The sequence below is a fragment of the Schistocerca nitens genome, chromosome 1 (assembly GCF_023898315.1).
Source record: "Schistocerca nitens isolate TAMUIC-IGC-003100 chromosome 1, iqSchNite1.1, whole genome shotgun sequence".
Classification (NCBI taxonomy): domain Eukaryota; kingdom Metazoa; phylum Arthropoda; class Insecta; order Orthoptera; family Acrididae; genus Schistocerca; species Schistocerca nitens.
Genome location: NC_064614.1, coordinates 815,220,676 through 815,243,574, shown reverse-complemented (window position 1 = coordinate 815,243,574; position 22,899 = coordinate 815,220,676).

Sequence of the window (22,899 nt, the reverse complement as noted above, 5' to 3'; positions counted from 1 at the left end):
GCTGTTGTGCAGCTATGTTTTAAATATTAAAATTACAGTTATAAATGATATGTCAAATGAAAGAGCAACTTTAACAGCTGTGTTTGGCACCAGTGCGTATTCGCAGCGCGCAATGTTTCCGCCGCAATCCTCTAGACACTGTACCCAAGCGCTGGATAGGCCGCAAGGGGCCCAATGACAGGGCTTGCTCAGCATGGCCTCCACGTTCGCCCGACCTAACGCCATGCGATTTTTCCATTTGGGGCTTCGTGAAGGGTCGTGTGTACGTGCCTCCGCTACCAGCAGACCGCCATGGATTAAGAAACCGGATTGAAGCAGCGGTTGCTACAATCACTGAAGACACACTTATCAACGTTTGGGATGAACTCGGCTGTAGACATGATGTGTGCCGTGTAACAAATGCTGCTCACTTTGAACATTTATAAGCTTCTTGATAAAACTGTTTGAGTTGCTCTTTCATTTGACATATCATTTATAACTGAAAGTTTAATATAATAAATGTTATAAAGCGTTAAAAACCAAATATTCGTTTATAAACACCCTGTATTCCCATCCAAACTCAATAATCGAAGGTGGAAGCATTACTTTTCATTCAACCCTCGTACATATGATCCATTTTAAAGCATGGACCAGATCGCCATCTTCAGTATCTCTACTTACAACAATAATGATATTTCTTATTCATTGATCTCTTGGCGACTAATACAAAGCTGTAACAAACTGGAACAACAAGCATAAAATAAATACGGTCCAGTCACGTTAACGTGATCACCTGTCATAAGCCTCAATAACCATCTTCTGCAACGCATACCACTGCGAGACGTGCAGGAAGAGAGTCACTGAGGTCCTGGAAGGTAGCGACGAGGATGTGGAGCCATGTCGGCCCCAGTGGTGTGACAGCTGGGATATGTTTCTCTGCTGAACTACTATGGCGCGAAAAGACTGATCGAAGTACCCAGGGGAGTACGGTAAACTCAGCCTGGTGCTCTTCGAACCACACACGTACACCGCATGTGACACTTCGCGTTCCACCTCTGGTAGATGCCATAGTTTCTACATGACGACAGCGACCGCCCTGTTTTCCACATAGCTCCGGCACGCTTTACTTACCCTCCATTGCTAGTCCTGCCACCTGCTGTGTGTGAGTGGTTATTGCGCGTTTACGTCTTACATAGCCGGAAGTCACATTAATATGACTGAACCTGTAATTTTTTTATGGTCACACAACTTAAGATCACTCAGGACAGTTACTTCTACATAGCCTCAAAACAAAAAGAAAGAAACGGGAAACAAAAAAACAAAAAAGACGCACCATGTAGGAATTTCAAAATGGGACAGAAATTGGTAAGTGTGTTATACATATACATACAAAAAGTGATTACAGTTTCAGAGAAATTGGATAGTTTATTCAAGAGAAAGAGCCCCACAAACTAAGCAAGTAAACAACGCGTTGGTCCACCTCTAACCCTTACGCAAAAAAATGGTCAAATGGCTCTGAGCACTATCGGACTTAACTTCTGAGGTCATCGGTCCCCTAGAACTAAGAACTACTTAAACCTAACTAACCTATAGACGTCACACACGTCCATACCCGAGGCAGGATTCGAACCAGCGACCGTATCGGTCGTGCGGTTCCAGAATGTAGCGCCTAGAACCGCTCGGCCACACCGGCCGGCAGCCCTTACGCAAGTTGTTATTCGGCTTGGTATTGATTGAAGAATATAGTGCATAATTCTGTCCAATTGGCGCCTTAAATACCTGGCTGGTTGGAGGGCCCAGCCCACACTGTTCCAAACGATCTCAGATGGGGAGAGATCAGGCGACCTTCATGGCCAAGATAGTGTTTGGCAAGCAGAAGACAAGCAGTAGAAACACTCGCCGTGTGCGGGCGGACAGGTTGTCCTGTCACGAAAGGCAGCAAAACGGAGCATAGAATATCGTCGACCTACCGCTGTGCTATGAGGCCGCCTCAGATGGCAACCAGTTGGGCGCTGCTTTGAAAAGAAATGGCACCCCAGACCGTAATTCCTGGTTGTGGAGCCGCATGTCGGATGACAGTGAGGGTTGGGTTGTTTGGGGAAGGAGACCAGACAGCGAGGTCATCGGTCTCATTGAATTAGGCAAAGAAGGGGAAGGAAGTCGGCCGTGCCCTTTCAAAGGAACCATCCCGGCAGTTGCCTCGAGGGATTTGGATGACAGTGAGACTGCTATGCCACAGTTAACCGGAGCATTTCCAGACAGGTCTTCAACTTATAATCTCATTCTTTGGAGTAGAATTGTCTTCTGTGATGAGTTTCGCTTCGAACTGAGTGCCGATGACCACAGATTGGATACACCCTGACAGTCGCCCACCACACGCCACGATAACCAGGAGCGACGTTCTGGGGTGCTGTTTATTTTCATAGCTGGTTCCCAATGGTTGTCATCCGCGGCACCATTACAGCACAGAGGTATGTCGACGACAGACTATGCATCGTTTTGTTCCCCTTCACTGCAAGGCATCTTGGGCTTACATTTCAGCAAGATAATGCCCGCTCGCACACGGCTAGAGTTTCTACTGCTCATCTTCGTGCTTTCTAAACCGTATGCACGCCAACAAAGTCGCCGGATCTCTCCCCAATCGAGAAAGTTTTGAGAATTGTAGGCAGAGTCTTTCAACCAGCTCGGGATTTTGATGATCTAACGCACCAGTTCGACAGAACTTGTCACCATGTTCCCCAGGGAGGACATCCAACAACTCTGTAGATCAATGCGAAACCGAATAACTGCTTGCGTAAGAACCATAGTTGGACAGTTGCGTTTCTGACTTGCTGAGGTTGTGAACCTCTTTCTCGTGAATAAATAGTTAAATTTTTCTGAAGTCGTAATCATTTGTTTGTCTGTACATATACATCACATTCACCCATTTCTGTCCCATTCGGTTAATTCCTTCGTGGTGCGTCTTTTTTTGACCAAGAGTCTACATATAAACGATCTAGGGCTGATAGATAACATCATAGGGGATAATCTCATTACTGTGCATAACCTATAAATTGTTTGAAAGGATACTGTGGGAAAGACTTAAACCAGTACTGGAGGAACAACTACCAGTGGAGTAAGCAGGATTTAGGCAAAGAAGAAGCTGCTGCGACCAGGTCCTGGCACTTACCACACACATTGAACGAGGCTTTCAGGAAAGAAGAAAACCGGGATAGTCCTCATTGACCTGACATCAGCGCAGGACACTGTACGGCTAAATGGTCTCATGTTAAAACTGGCAAAAGTAGTCAAATGCAAAACATCGTTGAAGCTCATGAACAATATGCTGAGCGAAAGGATGTTCAGGGTCAAATTAAATGGTGAAACCAGCAGGTGTCATACCCTAAAAAATGGTCTTCCGCAAGGGTCAGTTTTAGCTCCCTGGCTCTTCAACATCTATATAGCAGAGTTACCTGATCTGCACTCACGTAAATTTGCCTAAGCAGATGATTTAGCTATTACAGTGCAAAGTATCTCGTTTGAAAACGTGCAATCAACACTAAATGAAGATCTAGCTACACTGGAAAAATATTATGACACATGGCATCTAAAAATCAATGTGACAAAAATAGTAAGCACAGTCATGCATCTAAACAACAAGGAAGCGAGAAGGGAACTGCGCCTGGTTATAAATGGTAAAGCTGTCAGCCACGAGAACTTCCCAAAACATCTCGGTATTAAGCTAGATCGCAGCATGACTTTCAAACAACACCTAACTGATACTGCCCAAAAGCTAAAGACGAGAAATAACCTGCTCAACAGACTGGCAGGCACCACTTGGGGTTGTGATGTTGCCACTCTACGAACTGCTGCACTGGCACTGGTGTATAGCGCTGCAGAATACTGTGCCCCAGTCTGGAGCAGAAGCCCGCACGCCAAAAAAGTGGATGTACAGCTAAATGCCACTCTGAGAACCGTCACCGGCACTCTCAGGCCAACCTCCGTTGAGTGGCTTCCGGTTCTGGCAAACATCGCTCCTGCTTCCATACATAGAGAGAAAGCAACCCAGGACATAGTAGAAAAAATTGAAGGAAACCCAAGGATACCCATACATGCCGACATGGGAGGACCCACGAGACTCAAGTCCAGGGAACCTATCGTCTGGAGCAGAACATTGGGCACAGAAGGTCTCGATGCTGAACGGAAGACTGCATGGCAGGGTCTGAGAAGAGGCGTCGCGGAAAACCATCACCTAATCCAAAAGGGTTGAAGGCTTCAATCTCAACAGGAAACACTGGTCGGCTCTAAACAGGTTTCGTCCTGGAGGTCGACGATGCAGATAGCAAACAACCAAATGGAGCTATACAGACGATTCGTGTTGTGACTGTGGTGAGGTACAAACAATGGACCATCTTCTGGTTTGTAACATTCATGGTTTCAGAAACGGCTCACTGATGTCGCTCCACAAGTTAACGGACAATGCCAGGAAATGGCTCCACAATCTTAATGTCATTGTGTAATTAACTGTCTTCAATTTATGTGATTTTTGTTCCATTTAATGTAGTAATGTAGTTTCCCTGACATAATTGTAATGTAATAACCGATATAATTTGTTTCCACATTGTAAGTTCCAAACGTTTATTGTGATTTATATTAATATTGTCTGTTCTTTGTAAAATGTATCTGGCAGATCGAACGAGAAATGAAATAGGGAATAACGATTGTGTAAGACGAAATTGTCGCTGATGCTTCCTAGGGCGCTAGGCATTTTTTAGTGATCACTGGACTAAGAACGACTTTAGTTCATTAAACGAGTGGGTTCAAGTGTACAGCAAACTAGCTACCCCAGCAAATTCACAGATTTATTTTCAACGAGAAAACCATAAGAGTGAGTTACTCAAGACAGGGAAACATATTTTAGAAGCGAATCAGGAACTGAAATTTTTCCTTTCATAAGGAGCAAGTGACTGAATGATAGGCAACACATACTGCATTCGAACGCCGCAGACTGCCTACGCCGCACAGCTTTTCGTGAGTATAACCAGTCTTAAACGAAGCCTAGCGTTGCCAGGAAAAGTCAGCTAACATTCTGTCTCAAACAAAAATTGATCCCCGTGACTCGATCTATCACCACTAGAAATTCGTCACAAATAACTATTTCTCGACATTGTGGTACCAGACTTCCCCGCCATCGGTTGTTTCTGTCCTGGTAGAGCCAAAGCGCGCTCGTCGGCCCGTTCCAATGCGAAATTCTGCTGAGCAATCGAACGTCCCCTATCTGGAACGGAAAAAAGAGTCGCCGGAAGAAATGAGCTCGCGAGGAGGGAGACATATGGAGCCGGCCGCCCCTGGCAGTTGTCGGCAGCAGGGAGGGCGCGCCTACTGTAGCAGAAGAAACAATCTCCGGCCGCGCACGTGGTGGGCCATCTCCAGTAGATGCCGCGCCGCCTAATTACCGGCCGGCCTGATGGAAAGTAAATACGATCGACACGCCACCAAGCGGTGGCCGACGGAGCGCACTCGAACGCTGCAACCAGCGTAGCCCATCGGTGCAGTCTGACAACAGCACTCTGCCGTCATTTACAGTGAATCAATTGCAGGTCGTGTTGTGTGCAGTGATGTCACCGTTAAAACTCCACCGCGCGAGGGAAAATAGTAAGCCTCACTAGAACTCATAAACACTGTAACCTATACCAGTAAATAAACATTTTCACAGATACGCTAATCGATGGTTAGATAATATTAATACAACGCAAATTACCCGATCATTGTACCCGAAAAATTAAAGTCATACGAAAATAAACAGAGGAGAAAGAACAGTTACTTGAATTTAGGAGTTCAGAGATTATAATAGGATATATTCAGGGACACTTGATAATAAGCTGTACCAATTTCATTTGTATTCCACACGGAATACGCCACAGTATCACATACAGAAGAGGTATGGGCACGATAGAGGCAATACTGGGATTGCGATAAATTCTTGAGAAAAGACCAAAGACGGGTCGTGACACCTTCATCGACTTAGAAAACGCATTTGACAGGACAGATTGGCGACAGCCTTTGCTGAGAGAGATTGGCAGGGCAACGTAATAGGTACGCTGCTTTTTACGATTTACATAAACGATCTGGTTGGTGGTACTGTCAGTGTAATTAGACTGTTTGCCGATGAGGCTGTAGTCTACAGGAAAGTAGTATCACACTAAAGTTGTGAACGAATCAATGAGGATTTGCAGAAAATAAATGCATGGTGTAATGACTGGCAGTTATCTCTCAATATTAGTAAGTGTAACCTACTGCGTATAACAAGTCGAAAATCCCCATTAATGTACGAGAACGTAATAAATGCCCAGTCTTTGGAAGCTGTAACATCCGTCAAGTACCTGGGTCTGACTATTGGAAATAACCTAAAATGGAATGATCAGATTACATAAGTAACGGGCAAGGCGAACTCTACAGTGCGGTTTATTGGTAGAATCCTGAAGCGATGCAATCCTGCAACAAAGGAAATTGCTTTCAATACGTTAGTTCTTCCTGTCTGAGAGTATTTTTTGTCTATATGGGACCCTTACCAGTTGGGTCTGATTCACGAGATTGAGAAGGTCCAAAGAAGAGCGGCAAGATTCGTGACTGGTACATTTAGACATCGCGAGAGCGTTACAAATCTCACACTTGCAGGTAGACGACGCGCTAAACGGAAGGGGCTGCTCACTAAATATATTGTGACCACCACCTTTCAAATCGCGCAATGATCACCATTCAAAGATAAGGGAAATTAGAGCGCACACTGAGACGTTCAGACAGTCGTTTTTCCCTCGCGCGATCAACCAGTGGAACAGGGGGGGGGGGGGGGGGGTGGAATATGATTTTGGCGCGAATTGTGCGCTCCGTCACAAACCGCTTGGTGGCTAGCGGAGTGTATATGTAGATGTAGATGTAGGTATAGAGAAGAAGTGGCTATGTTAAGGTGTGGATAACATCAAGAAGTAGTTTCTGTTAGGCAGGGTGTACGACAGAGGTGGTCAGTCTCTCCTGTCTTGCCCAATGGATGCATTCAGAGGGCAGTAAATGAAATTAGGAAAAAACCAAGAGACATGGGAGAAATTAAAATTCATGGAGAAACACAAACCTCCTGAGATTTGCCGATGATACCGCAGCGGTAAGTGAAGATCCAGAACAATTAGAAGCGACGCTGGCTCAGATGGAAACCACCCTCCGCACATCCTATAATATGAAAATTAATAAAGATAAAACAAAAATCGTACTTGTAAGCAGAGGAACCACCGTTGCCCAACTTTCACTTAACAGTGAGCGACTGTAACCGTCGAATCCTTTCCCTACTAGGGAGTAAATTACAACAGAAAGAAAGTCAGAGAAGGATATTATAAGCCAAATTCACGTGGGAAAAGCTGCTTTTAACAAGAGAAGAAACCTTTTCACATCCAGCGCCATACAGAAGCATTTCAGGAAAAGCCACACGAAGACATTTGTTTGGAGTCTGCTGCTGTACGGAAGTGAAACATGGACACTGGGAGAAGCAGAAAACATAAACTGACAGCCCTCGAGACGTGGTGCTACTCGGCCATTTGCTGAGGCATGATGGTATCATTAAAAGTATCATTGAAGGGACAGTAGAAGGGAAAAAACAAGAGGCAAACCGACAATAGAATGCATGAACCAGATCATAGGAGATACCCGTTGCACCATCTATAGCGCTTTAAAGAGGAAGACCGGAGACAGAATTCTATGGCGATCTGCTGCTGACCAACCTTATAGTTGAAGACCCGAGGAGAAAAAACACAGATACTTGGAGGAAATATTTTTGCTAGTCTATGACCTGTAGTCGAGCACTGCTAACAAAGTGAAAGTCCTTTGGTAGTACAGCAAAACGAAAAGATGAGTTCAGCAGAATCCTGCTGAGCCAAGCGTTCTCTTACTTGAAGAGTGTGTTCTGCCGTCCTATAGAGCCACTAAACCTACGGTGTCCGTGGTGTCTACCATCGATACTTTTTTTGTCGACCGGTGACAAATATATAAGAATAACGAATATGTTTTTACTGAGTTCTAGTTTTTATCAAGACCTAATGTGGAAAATCCGAAGTCCATATGAACAGCTATAGTATCAGCAAACTGTATGGACACATTATGACAGGAATTCCCGATCGCCAATTAACACACTTCTTTAGAACCTGTCTAACGGTCTCCGATTGAGAGTAATTAATAGCCAATATCTCATTGGTTACTTAGATTAACTGCACCTGTATGACTTGTTGAAGTATATCAAGCAAGCTTCATAATTCTCAGAGGGAGTAACGGCTCACATTAGTCAACAGAGCATTCATAGATGTATTCTGCATGAAGACCTTAAGCTGGGCTGTGCACATAACCGCAATGTGCAATGTGGCTTTAGCGTATCTCCATGCAATACTAAACTATAAACAACTCTTCGCGTTTGACCTCGAAAAGAATGTTGTACAAACGCTTATACCTCAATTATTGATAACAGCGATTTCAGCGTACAAGTTGTTTATCAAGAAACCTCACAACAGCTGGAAATGGGTATGAAAGAACACCTGCGTTCAGTATATTCGTAATCTTCATTTTAAGCGCAGCTATTCTATGAACGCAAAGACAAGCGCTGAAAATCATAACAGAAACAGTCGCTCCCAATAGATCAAATTGCCTTCCTGCCCACAGCATCATCCAGGCGCCTTTTTAAACTCTTTTTGACGAACAGAAAGATAGCTACGGAATGACTTCCCCGTTATGCACTGAAGAGCTAAGGAAATTGATACTCCTGACAAATATCATTTAGGGCCCCCGCGGGAACGCAGAAGTGCGAAGTGGTAAGGACTCGACTTATGTCTGAAGTAGTGTTGGAGGGAACTGACACCATGAATCCTGCAGGACTGCTCATACATTCGTGAGAGTACGAGGGGGTGGAGAACGCTTCTGACCAGCAACTTGTAAGGCATCCCAGATATGCTCAATAATGTTCATGTCTGGATAGTTTGGTGGCCAATGGAAGAGTTTAGCGTCAGAAGAGTCTTTAAACGTAGAGGAGTATTCCTGGAGCCACTCTGTAGCAATTGTGGACGTATGGAGTGTCGCATTGTCTGCAGGAATTGCCCATGTCCGTCGGAATGGAAAGTGGACATGAATGGATGCAGGTGAATGCTTTCATACACGTTATCTGTCTTGGTCGTATCTAGACGTATCACGGGCCCATATCACTCCAACTTCACACGCCCCACACCATTACAGGGCCTCCACCAGCTTCAAAAGTCCCCTGCTGACATGAAGGGTCTGTGGATTCGTGAGGTTGTCTCCATAACCGTACACGTCAATCTGCTCGATACAATTTGTAACGAGAGTCGTCCGACCTGGCAACATGTTTCCAGTCATCAATAGTCCAATGTCGGTGCTGACGGATTCAGGCGAGGCATAAAACTTTGTGTCGTGCAGTCATCAAGGTTACACTAGTCGGCCTGGGGCTCCGAAAGCCCATATCGATGATATTTCATTAGATGGTTCGCATGCTGACACTTGTTGATTGTCGAACATCGAAATCTGCAGAAATTTGCGGAAGTACTGCATTTCTGTCACGTTGAATGATTGTCTTCAGTCGTAGTTGGTCCCGTTGTTGCAGGATCTACGCAGAGATGTTGGAGATTTGATGTTTTACCAGATTCCTGATATTCACAGTACACTCGTGAAATGGTCGTACGGGAAAATCCGCACTTCATAGCTACACTCCTGGAAATTGAAATAAGAACACCGTGAATTCATTGTCCCAGGAAGGGGAAACTTTATTGACACATTCCTGGGGTCAGATACATCACATGATCACACTGACAGAACCACAGGCACATAGACACAGGCAACAGAGCATGCACAATGTCGGCACTAGTACAGTGTATATCCACCTTTCGCAGCAATGCAGGCTGCTATTCTCCCATCGAGACGATCGTAGAGATGCTGGATGTAGTCCTGTGGATCGGCTTGCCATGCCATTTCCACCTGGCGCCTCAGATGGACCAGCGTTCGTGCTGGACGTGCAGACCGCGTGAGACGACGCTTCATCCAGTCCCAAACATGCTCAATGGGGGACAGATCCGGAGATCTTGTTGGCCAGGGTAGTTGACTTACACCTTCTAGAGCACGTTGGGTGGCACGGGATACATGCGGACGTGCATTGTCCTGTTGGAACAGCAAGTTCCCTTGCCGGTCTAGGAATGGTAGAACGATGGGTTCGATGACGGTTTTGATGTACCGTGCACTATTCAGTGTCCCCTCGACGATCACCAGTGGTGTACGGCCAGTGTAGGAGATCGCTCCCCACACCATGATGCCGGGTGTTGGCCCTGTGTGCCTCGGTCGTATGCAGTCCTGATTGTGGCGCTCACCTGCACGGCGCCAAACACGCATACGGCCATCATTGGCACCAAGGCAGAAGCGACTCTCATCGCTGAAGACGACACGTCTCCATTCGTCCCTCCATTCACGCCTGTCGCGACACCACTGGAGGCGGGCTGCACGATGTTGGGGCGTGAGCGGAAGACGGCCTAACGGTGTGCGGGACCGTAGCCCAGCTTCATGGAGACGGTTGCGAATGGTCCTCGCCGATACCCCAGGAGCAACAGTGTCCCTAATTTGCTGGGAAGTGGCGGTGCGGTCCCCTACGGCACTGCGTAGGATCCTACGGTCTTGGCGTGCATCCGTGCGTCGCTGCGGTCCGGTCCCAGGTCGACGGGCACGTGCACCTTCCGCCGACCACTGGCGACAACATCGATGTACTGTGGAGACCTCACGCCCCACGTGTTGAGCAATTCGGCGGTACGTCCACCCGGCCTCCCGCATGCCCACTATACGCCCTCGCTCAAAGTCCGTCAACTGCACATACGGTTCACGTCCACGCTGTCGCGGCATGCTACCAGTGTTAAAGACTGCGATGGAGCTCCGTATGCCACGGCAAACTGGCTGACACTAACGGCGGCGGTGCACAAATGCTGCGCAGCTAGCGCCATTCGACGGCCAACACCGCGGTTCCTGGTGTGTCCGCTGTGCCGTGCGTGTGATCATTGCTTGTACAGCCCTCTCGCAGTGTCCGGAGCAAGTATGGTGGGTCTGACACACCGGTGTCAATGTGTTCTTTTTTCCATTTCCAGGAGTGTATCTTGTAGATGCTGTGCCCATCGCTCGTGCGGCGACCGTAACACCGCATACAAACTCACTTGAATCTTGATAACTTGCCATTGTAACAGCAGTAATCGATCTAACAACTGCACCAGACACATTGTCTTGTATAGGCGTTGCCGAGCTCAGCACCATCTTCTGCCTATTTACATAAGTCTGTATTTGAATACGCATACCTATAGAAGTTTCTTTGGCACTTCAGTAAGTTACAGAATTGAATATGCTCACCAGTTGCAAAAGACAGTGAATGACGTATCGGCTAAACAAAAAATGTCTGATATTCTCTTGTATGCACTGGTTGCCACATTACAAGTATTCTTCCTTCCAACTAGATCCTTCTCATCTTCCAGGGCATCTTGCTGGTCCAGTCCATGTAAATATGTCTCCCTCAGAATATATCATGTTTGTTTACCTACAAAACGCGCTTTGTGCATGTGACTACAATAATAATAATACGAGCGGCGTCCAATAAGTAAAAATAGTTCAAATGGCCCTGAGCACAATGGGACTTAACATCTGAGGACATCAGTTCCCTAGACTTAGAACTACGTAAACCTAACTAACCTAAGGACATCACACACATCCATGCCCGAGGCAGGATTCGACCCTTGTGACCGCAGCGGTCGTGCGGTGCCGGGCTGAAGCGCCTAGACCCGCTCGGCCACAATGGCCGGCTCAATAAGTAATGCAACACATTTTTTTCTGGTTGCAAGTCGGCTTTTATCATTATTCCAATATAACATATTGTTCCATATGCTTTTGGCTACAAAACCCTATTTTTCCACATAATCTCCCTACAATGAGATTGCGTCACTGGAAGGGACCGTACAGCTGCCTGTCTTTTACGACTCCACTTGTCGACGTCGGAGCCAATGTCTTGCTGCATCCATAAACTCCACTTCATCCACGTACTGCTTCCAGCTGACTGCATTCTTCATTTCCCGAAACAGATGGGAGATGCGGGCTGCGGGGAAGATGATAAGGGATAATCCAATGAAGTTTTGTGAACGTTTTGCGTTGTCATGGGGAAGGAGAAATTGGGGACGATCACGCTGAACTTGTTTCTTCAGTTTCCTGATGGTAGCACAATACACTTCAGGGTTGATCGTTGCACAAAGAGGGAGGACATGAAAAAGAACAGCCCCTTCAGAGACCCAGAAGACCGTCGCCAAGACTTTATCGGCCGAGTTTGCGACGTTGAACTCTTTCTTCGGAGGAGAGGTGGTGTGGTACCAGTTAATGGAGTGCCGTGTTTTTCGGTTCGAAGTGATGAACCCATGGCCGAGCGGTTCTAGGTGCTACAGTCTGGAACTGCGTGACCGCTACGGTCGCAGGTTCGAATCCTGCCTCGGGCATGGATGTGTGTGATGTCATTAGGTTAGTTAGATTTAAGTAGTTCTAAGTTCTAGGGGACTGATGACCTCAGAAGTTAAGTCCCACAGTGCTCAGAGCCATTTGAAACATTTTTTGATGAACCAATGTCTCAGCACCTGTGACGATGTTCGACAAAAAATTTTCACGTTCAGCCTCGTGACGCGCAGGTAATTGCTTAGAGATGTTCCTTCGCTGTTCTTAATGGTGTTCTGTTAGGTGACGAGCAATCTAGCGGGCACACATCTTTGAGTGCCCCAACTGGTGGACGAGTGTGTAACCACTACCAACAGAGACGTCGATTTAGGCAGCGAGGGGTTTGATTGTAATCCGCTGATCATCTGGAATGAGAGTGTCCTCACGTTCCAATACTGTAGGAGTCACAGTTGTGTGCGGCCGGCCTGCACACTGGGGATCACATAGGTTTGCGCGGTCTTGTTGCGATGATGACAGATTCCTCTCCCAACGACTTACCGTCCTTTTAATCACTGCCAGGTCTCCGTAGACATCCTTCATACGCCTATGAATGTCTGTGATTCTTTGGTTTTCCACCAAAAGAAACTCAGTGAAAGCTCTCTTCTTCGAACGCATCTCCGTTACAGACGCCATTTTGAAGGATACGTATAGGCCGTCACCTATCGGAACTTCATGAAACTATAGGAGTTGAAGCAGGAATATTCCACTATGTCTCACAGCAAATTTCGAATTTCTTCCACCGAAACTGACGTGAAAAAATACGTTGCATTATTTATTGTACGCCCCTCTTAACAATTACTACTATTATTACATACGTTACAGGCCTTATCAGACCGCGAAGCATTTATGACTACTTGTTCTTCCCGTTCTTCCACTACTCTTTCACTCGTTCGCTAAAGGCCCTCTTCTTTTCTTTGGTCCACTTTAGACTTTGGACTTTAGGGGCTGTCTTCTCTGACATTACTTCCCATTTGCGTGTGTCTATACACGATTTTGTCTGTGATGTCCGCTAAATCTACCTGTTCTGTTTAAAGATCAATTTTGACTTGTACAATCCAAAGTGTAGTGGTTTTGAGCCTCTGCAAGTATCTGAGCATTCTGTTGGTGAGTCTGGTCTGTGGGAGTCTGCTGATGTGGCCGTAAAATTTTATTCACCTTTTTCTGATGTCCGCTGCGAGGTTGGACAACTTCTATGTGGTGTCTCTGAAGTGAAGGCTTTATCCTTCGTCAGTGAGTTTTGTTCCCCATAATTTTTCTGTTCTTTGTGAGGATCTTGCCTAGGCTGCCCTTGGTGTGTAGCGTTAGTGTCACGCAGCCGTATAGCACCCCAGATTTGATTACAGTATTCTAGTGACGAATTTTGCTGGAGGTAAACAGACATTTTTTGCTATAGATACCCTGTGTTTTGTATAAGGCTCTCTTAATCTTCAGTAACGTGGTGTTCTGCGTGATTTCCTCCTTTCCTGTCGGTTCGATCACTTCCTCTACCTATTTAAAACGTGTTACTCTGTTGATCTTGCCATATTTTGTATGTAAACTCAGTAAGTTGAATTTCTTGCAGAAGAACTCTTCTTTTTGGAAGGAGATCTGTAGCCCCACTCTTTATGCGTACTCTTTAAGTACTTCTACCTGCCTGATTGGTGTGGTTCCGTTGTCTGCAACTAGTGCCAGGTCGTCCGCTAAGGCTAAACAGCCAACTTACAGTTCATCCTTGGGTCGTCCTAGTCGCTCTGGCTTCCAGTGTACTTGTAATTTGAGCTCTTTCTCCCATTCCTCAATTACTTTGTCCAACACTAGGTTGAAGAGAAGTCGTGAGAGACCATCGCCTTGACGCAAGCCTGTCCTGATCTGAAAAGGTTCAGAGATTTAGCATTTGGTGTGTTTGTCAGTGTCTGTTTGATAAGTCGCAGTGTCTTGCTATCCAAACCCTGTTCATGTAGGATGTCGAACAATGACTGGCGGTCAGCGGAGGCATACGCCTTTTTAAAGTCAACGAAGGTGCATATGACAGGCGTATTTCCGGGGCTTTAATTTTCAGCGTAGTCTTGAAATTGAATATTTGTTCGGCGCAGGAGCGACCAGGTCGGAAGCCCGTCTTGTACTCTCTGATCTTGTGTTCCAGCTGGTCCTGTGTCCCTTTCAGTAGGCATACTGAAAGAATCTTGAATATGACTTGTAGCAGAGAAACGCCCCTGTAATTGTTTACGTCTATACGGTCGCCTTTTTTATGTAATGGATGAATCAGTGCGCATTTCCAGTCATTTGGCAGCTTTTATGATATCCAGATGTCCGTGATTATCTGTGTGAGTTCTCTAAGTGTGCTTGGTCCGAGGTTTTTCAGTAGTTCGGCCACTATACCGTCTTCACCAGATGTTATGTTGTTTTAGAGTTTGAGGATGTGTCTGTGGATCTCCTCTTGTGTCGGGGGGCTGCGAATCTGTGTGCTCCTCTGTCGGTTTTTCCTCTAGGAATCTCTCTGTGGGTTCCGTGCAATTCAGAAGTTCTCAGAGATACTTCCCAGCACCTTGCAGTTATCCTTATTCGTCAGTGCCAATTTTCCGTCTCTTTTTCCTGAAGCAGAGGTGCGGTGGTGTGTATCTTCCGATTTGCCCTGCAAACGTCCTGTAGAAGTCTCTTGTGTTGTAGTTACTCCTCTATGGAGTCCAGCTGTTCTTTCATGAATTTTGTCTTGGCTTGTGTGATAATTTTTGTGGTTGTCTTTCATGTTTCGTTGAAAGCCTGTAAAGTTTCTAGGGATTTTTTGTTATTGTGTTTCTGGTATGCAACTACGTTAGTGAGCCGGCCGCGGTGCTCTAACGGTTCTAGGCGCTCAGTCCGGAGCCGCGCGACTGCTACGGTCGCAGGTTCGAATCCTGCCTCGGGCATGGATGTGTGTGATGTCCTTAGGTTAGTTAGGTTTAAGTAGTTCTAAGTTCTAGGGGACTTATGACCTCAGCAGTTGAGTCCCATAGTGCTCAGAGCCATTTGAACCATTTTTTTACGTTAGTGACGAGTGCATTCTCGCAGTTGGTGTTACACCAAGGGCGTTTGACCAGTCATTTACATTTGCTTTCTCCCAGGCTTCTTTCACTCCAGATTCTGCGATCTTCTTTGTGTCAAATTTTGGTAAGGGGATTTTCTTACTGAAAGTTCTCTTTGGGGTGAATATGATTTTGATACGTGTGAGGTAATAATCCAATTCGATGTTGGATCCCCTGCGTACCTGCACGTTGCGGAACTCTCTTTGTACTGGGTACGAGATTGCCACATGGTCGATTTGGAACTCACCTAACTGCTGGACTGGTGAGCGCCAGGTTTTCTGTTTCCTGTTATCTGTTCAGAGGGATGTCGATATGAACTTGAGGTTGTTGTGTTGGCAGAATTCTATGAGCTGTGTCCCATTTTTGTTAGTAAATTATGCTCTGGATAATTAACGACTGTTCTCCTGTGTCGTTTTTCTCTGCCGATCTGTGTATTAAAGACTCCAAGGAGGAGTTTGCCTTCATCTCTGGGTACTTTGGGCACGTCTTTCTCGAGAGTCGACCAAAATTTTTCTGCAGTGAGTGGCCAGTGGGTCTTTCTTGTTACTGTGGTTAGTGGGGACGTATAATGCGACATGGTTTGCTTAGGAGACTGATCTCGTGGTGCGTGGATTCGGCATCTGACACAGCCTATCTAGTAGTGATCTCTTACACAACGATTTGTCTCACGTTTCACAGTAAGGTCAGTTTATCACGAGGTTAGAGACTGATATTATCTCCTTGTATTCTGCCGACTTTGAACTTAACGGTTTCCCTCGCAATTCCCGTGCCAGGAAACGGCCATCGAACAAAACTTCCCCAACACGTGACCAAATCTGTGTCACGCTCTTACTCACTTATCTTTCTCTCATCCTCGATCACATCCTTAACTGTTTTAAAATACATGGCACCACTGTTATGATATCGGTTCGGCTGTGTGGTATCAAATTAGAATATTCGTTTTACAAAAATATAACAATAAAAATAGTATACTACACTCGAAATAATTTCTTGCAGTAGCAATAACTGTCACGTTCAGCACATACTAACAGTCTAGTAAAAGGTACACTCCCTGCGGACGTCATCGCTAGACCTCTACCTGTTTCGGACGTTCTTCATGAAACCGTTAGGTGACTCTGTAGATTAGTTTTTCTGTCCTCCCTCAGTTTCTTTTGTTGCTAGAAAGGGCTTTCACCTTCAGTCAAATACTGGACCTATTTTGTAAACCACCCTCCGCAGAGCCGACCGCTGCGATACTTGAAGAGAGTGTGATCAGTTCTGGGAGGTGCCGACAGAGATGTGTAGCCTGGCCGATTCCAGTCCCGTGGCCAGCTGCTCTCAGTTTCCCGGTTGATGATGAATGGCGACAACAGCCCTATCGAGGTGATCCTACAAATTCTGCATTGGGTTTTAATGAGGGGAGTTTGGTGGCCAGGAGTGTACGATAAACTCATCATGGTGTTCTTAGAATCACGCACGTACTCTGCGAGCTGTTTGACACATTGCATTGTCTTGCTGGTAGATACCGTTGTGAGAAGGAAAAACAAGTTTCATGTAGGGGTAGACATGATCACCAAGGATATGTGAATACTTGTATTAATCCACTGTGCCTTCCAGAATTGCGAGATCAAGCAGGTTATGCCCTCCTGCCCGCCCCTATCCGACGATTGTTGGAGGATATTTGCTTTCAGACGTTCCACTTTGTACACGCCAACGGCCAACTCTCCGATGGAGATAAAAGTTAATTCATCTGAAAAGGCGGCCTGTCGCCACTCGGTGGACTTCCACTTCCAGTATTGGCGTGTAAATTTCAGGCTACGTCCCCGACGAACAGCAGACAGCATGGGTGAATGGAATAGGATCCTGCTCCGGAGGCCCATACGCAGCGATGTTCGCTGGACGGTAGTTGAGGAGACACTGTTGGTAGACGCTTGGTTCATATGGGTGATCAGTTGTTCTACATTTACACAATTATTCGCCTGTACACTTCTCCGTAGCCGTCATTTACCCCTGTCACCTGTCGCCCGCGGTTCACAACAGTTGCGTCAGTCCTGGTTTCGGACAGCCGTATACGATATACTTTAACCATGACAGCACGCGAACAGTTTACAAATTTAAACGTTTTGGCAATGCTTCCACCCTTGGCCCGAAAGCCAATGATCATGCCCTTTTGGTCGCTAGATAATTTGCTCCGTTTCCACACTACAACAATGACTGCATTGTTTTCCGCGTCCTAGTGACACGCGGTTTATGTCCTCCACTGGTAGTGCTGACAGCTTCCGCCTGTGAGCGATTGTTGCACGCTTGCATCGAATATAGGCAGTGGTCACATTACTGAGACTGCGGCGTGTAAATTAAAGTCCCCGCCGCATTTTTCTGTCAGTTTATCAATACTAATGTCAGGACCTACTATTGGGATTTTGATACGGTTGTGACTAATAGACTTATACGCGAGGAAAATTTCTGTACATCGCAGTGTCTTGTAAACAAGTAGTGTCACAGTATGTACTTAATGCTATCCATGCTAAACCGTAGCGGGTCGTTAGTTTAAATTATATTGAAGTGTTTGGAAGTACTTGAGAGTACTTTTCTGAAACGTAACCTTGTATGCAAGCGAAACGTGAGCGATGAACAGTACAGACAAGAATAGAAACTTCTAAAATTTGGTGTTACAGAAGAATGCCAAAGATTAAACATATAACAAACGAAGAGCTACTGACTCCGACTGGGAGGAAAAGAAATTTATTGTACCATTCGACAGAAAGAAAGGGTTAGTTAACAGGACACATCCTGAGGCATTAGGAAATAGTTAGCTTGGTAATGGAGGAAAGCGTGGAATGAAAAAATTGTATAGGGCGACCAAGTCTTGTCTACAGTAAACAGCTTCAGTCGGATGTGGGTTGCAGTGGTTATCGGGAGATTAAGTGGCTTCCACGCCATGGACCAAAATGGACAGTAACATCAAACCAGCATTTGGACTGAAGATAAAAACAACAGAAATGAAGTCATAGGCAGATCTTGAAGATCTTTAAGCAGAAACATCCTTTGCACACTGAACCAAATGCATTAGATTTTGATGTATGATATTTCATGTGAATGCGGTAAAACTTACGTTGGGTAGACTATGCCGACAATCGAAGAAAGATGCAAGGAACGCAGAAGACACACTGAACTTACGCAACGAAAAAAATCTGCGGTTGCGGAACATTGCTTGGCTGCAGGAGACCCAATGAAATACAATGAATCGCCAAACAAACTGGTATAGACATGCGTATTCAAATACAGAGGTATGTAAGCGGGCAGAGTACGACGCTGCAGTCGGCAACGCCTACATAAGACAAGTGTCTGGCGCAGTTGTTAGATCAGTTACTGCTGCTGCAAGCCAGGTTATCAAGATTTAACTGAGTTTGAACGTGGTATTATAGTCGGCCCTCGAGCGATGGGGCACAGCATCTCCGAGGTGGCGACGAAGCGGGGATTTTACCGTACGATCATTTCATGAGTGTAACGTGAATATCAAGAATCCGGTAAAATATCAAATCTCCGTCATCACAGCGGTCGAAAAAAGACACTGCAGCAACGGGACCAACGACGCCTGAAGAGAATCGTTCAACGTGACAGAAGTAAAACCCTTCCGCAAATAGCTGCAGATTTCAGTGATGGGCCATCAGCAAGTGTCAACGTGCGAACGATTAAACGAAACATCACCGATATGTGCCTTCGGAGCCAAAGGCCCACTCGTGTACCCTGGATGACTGTACGACACAAAGCTTTACGTCTCGCCTGAGTCTGTCAACACCGACATTGGACCTTTGATGACTAGAAACATGTTGCCTGGTCGGACGAGTCTCGTTTGAAATTGTATTCAGTGGATGGATGGGTACGCATATGGAGACAACCTCATGAATCCATGGACCCTGCATGTCAGTAGGAGACTGTTCAAGTTGGTGGAGACTCTGTAATGGTGTGGGGCGAGTGCAGTTGGAGTGATATGGGACTTCTGACACGTCTACATACGACTCTGACAGGTGACACATACGTAAGCATCCTGTATGATCAACTTCATCCATTCATGTCCATTGTGTCCGTTGTGCATTCCGACGGACTTGGACAATTCCAGCAGGACAATGCGGCAACCCCCACACGTCTAGAATTGCTAGAGGGTCCCACCAGGAACAGGCTTGTGAGTTTAAACACTGCCTCTGGTCACCAAACTCCCCAGACATGAACATTATTGAGCATATATGGGATGCCTTGCAACGTGTTGTTCAGAAGAGAGCTTCACTCCCTCGTAATCTTACAGGTTTATAGACAGCCCTGCGAGAGTCATGGTGTCAGTTCCCTCCAGCACTACGTCAGGCAATAGTAGGGTCCATGTCGCGTCGTGTTGCGGCACTTCTGCGTTCTCACTGGTTCCCTACACGATATTAGGGTGTATAAATTTCTTTGGTTTTTCAGTGTATGAAGAAACGGAAGTGTTATCACAGACCTCGTCGTTTTCGGACTGCGCTCAGAAAGAGGACATTGAAATACGAGTGGCGGGTGGGCTAATCAACGAGACAGCGGCTTCACCCCCAGAAAGACTTGGATTCAGTGTTTAGCCCACTAAAACCACAGTGTAGGCCGAGAGCCACTTCCTCCTCCAAAGGGGCTACAGAAGCGTCGAGGGATCAGAATTCGCGCCCGGCATTCAGTTATGCCGTCCTCCCACCATTCTACCCGTAGCGTCGCGCGACCGGATAGTGTGGAAGGGGATGACTCGAGGTCACATTATAAAGGAGGTGCGATGTAGGGAAGATGCCTTATTACCTGACGATGAGGGCAAGTTAAGCTGTAGAAATATCATGTTACACAGCTGACTGCTCTCGGCCTTACACCCGAGAATGGTACAAACCAAATTAGAATTTGTTTCATTTTGTTATGTAGGAAAGTAGCAATTTTTAAATGTCACCATAATATCTTTTTCTTGTGAATCTAGATTAACCAGATATTTAAAAGTATTGATTCTTCACCAAAATAGCCAGCATTCCAGGTCGATGCTGTTTACAATTTAGATATACTATAATTTTTTTGCGTTTGAATTTAGTATTCGCCCAATAAATACATTAGCTACAATTAATACTTAATGATGATGTAGAAAGTGTTTGTTTCAAATATAACCACTGAAAGTTCGTGTGACTGAGCCGTGTGTACACCATCGCCATCTACCAGGTATTTTTTCTAATGTCAGTTTAGGTTGACAACCTGATGACCTAGTTGGCTTTTACCACAGGCTTGGTATTTGACCACAACATGAAGGGACAATTTCTGTATGTGTGTCAGTTAACATGTATCAAACAAATAACTGTGTATAGTGTTCTTCTGGACATTCGATCCGGAAGTATGCAATCGAACAAAAGTTAATAATTTTCAGTTAATGTGCAGTTGACCATCCGTGCCTTGCTGCGTTAGCAGGTGTATTTCTACATAAAAATGTCGAGGATCTGGTCAAGAACGTCGGAAGTCAGTGAGAGGTTGAAGCCTTGAATAGCTCTGTGAAGCCTGCGCGGATGTCATTACTGCCTGCAATCTGGCAGTGGGCGGCAAGATTCAGGGTTCGAATTCCTGTCAGGCACACTTTTTTATCTTGTCATATTTGACCATTCGACACGTATATTTTGCATTCTTTCCCTAAATTACTTTTGGCAAGTGCCTGTATGCGACTTTTGCACAGGCCATAGCCGATTTCTCTCTCCATTCTTGCCAGATGGAAAAAATTCTGCACCCCTGAAGATAGCGCCAACCAGGCGACGTCCGATTATGTGATACTATTTCTCCAATACCTGCAAGACAATACCATCCGGGGCAAGATTAAAACATCTTTTATTCCTCTATCCTTAAAGAAATGGGCGTTCTTCGTTTGAAAATAATAGTTTTTTATTGGGTAACAACCTCTTATTCTAAGTTAATTATGGGCTACAATTAACATTTGTGAGATAGGTTAGCGTTTTGAGTTGAACATAGACGAGGAATACAAAATCCTTGCCATTCTCTCCACAGTTTTAACTTGTTGTAATGATGAATGTAAAGATATTTTTTTTCTGAGAAAAAACGCTTTGACAATACAACTTCTCTTCTGCTCAATAAGATTGTCTAAGAACTGTCGCAAGTTAGTTTTCCAACTGTAACAAAACAGACTGGAAAACTTAAATAGCGGCTGGGTGTTGCAAACCATTTCTCCGTAGTATTTGTTACAGTCACGGTGTTCAACAATTCACTATGGAGAAAATCTTCAAAAACGTTTTTGGTTTTTAACAAACAGGATTACTTCGTTTACGTTGAAGAACTATTAGCTTACAAAATAGGAAGTCCTACATTGCCAAAGTATAAGAATCTGAATTTTCAGAGGATGAAATTCGGTTATAGAAAGACGAGTGTTCAGGAGTTTGCAAATAGAATTAAATGTAGTTCTGAAATGAATTATTTTACTTGGAAAATAGGAAAATTTTACTCTACAAAATGATAAATTTTGGTCAAAAACGATTGTTTCGATTGTCAAAATGACAAGAATATTTTTGTGTCAGAGTAGAAGCACGGGATTAGCCGAGCGATCTAAGGCGCTGCAGTCATAAACTGTGCGGCTGGTCCCGGCGGAGGTTCGAGTCCTCCCTCGAGCATGGGTGTGTGTGTTTGTCCTTAGGATAATTTAAGTTAAGTAGTGTGTAAGCTTAGGGACTGATGACCTTAGCAGTTGAGTCCCATAAGATTTCACACCCATTTTTTTCAGAGAAGAAGGTTTAGTTTGCAAAGAAGGAACTTCTACTTTCTTATAAATATGCTCTTAACTTGCAAGAAAGTATAGTGCACACTGATTGTTCCGTGTCTGTAGCAGAGCGATACGGAATTTATGAGTCTCCTTCATTCAAAACACTTCGTTTCAGCAAGTGTTTTACCACTATGTGTGAGCTGCCATTCTGTAAATCTCATGGAATACCGAGACATACACAGCGAAAGTAGCACCACGTTCAGTATTAATACTACTAATTATGAGCTTAAGTGTTACATTGTAGTTTACTCTTGGTTTCTCTTAAGTATCACCAAACTGCACCGGGGAAACACCCCAGAGAACAGTACTGAGACGAAGCAACACCTTTTCAATATCTCCCCCTTCTTCACATACTTCATCCGTCTGTCACAAAACTAGTTCTGCTGGCTTTCTTATTCTCACAGTACAGTCGTAGGCCAAGTGATCACTCGACTACCTTCCGTCTAATGTTTCTCATAAGAAACTCCACTGGGAAATGTTACAATGCATTCTTCTAAAAAAAATGTCGTGTGACTAGGGCCTCCCGTCGGGTAGACCGTTCGCCGGGTGCAAGTCTTTCGATTTGACGCCACT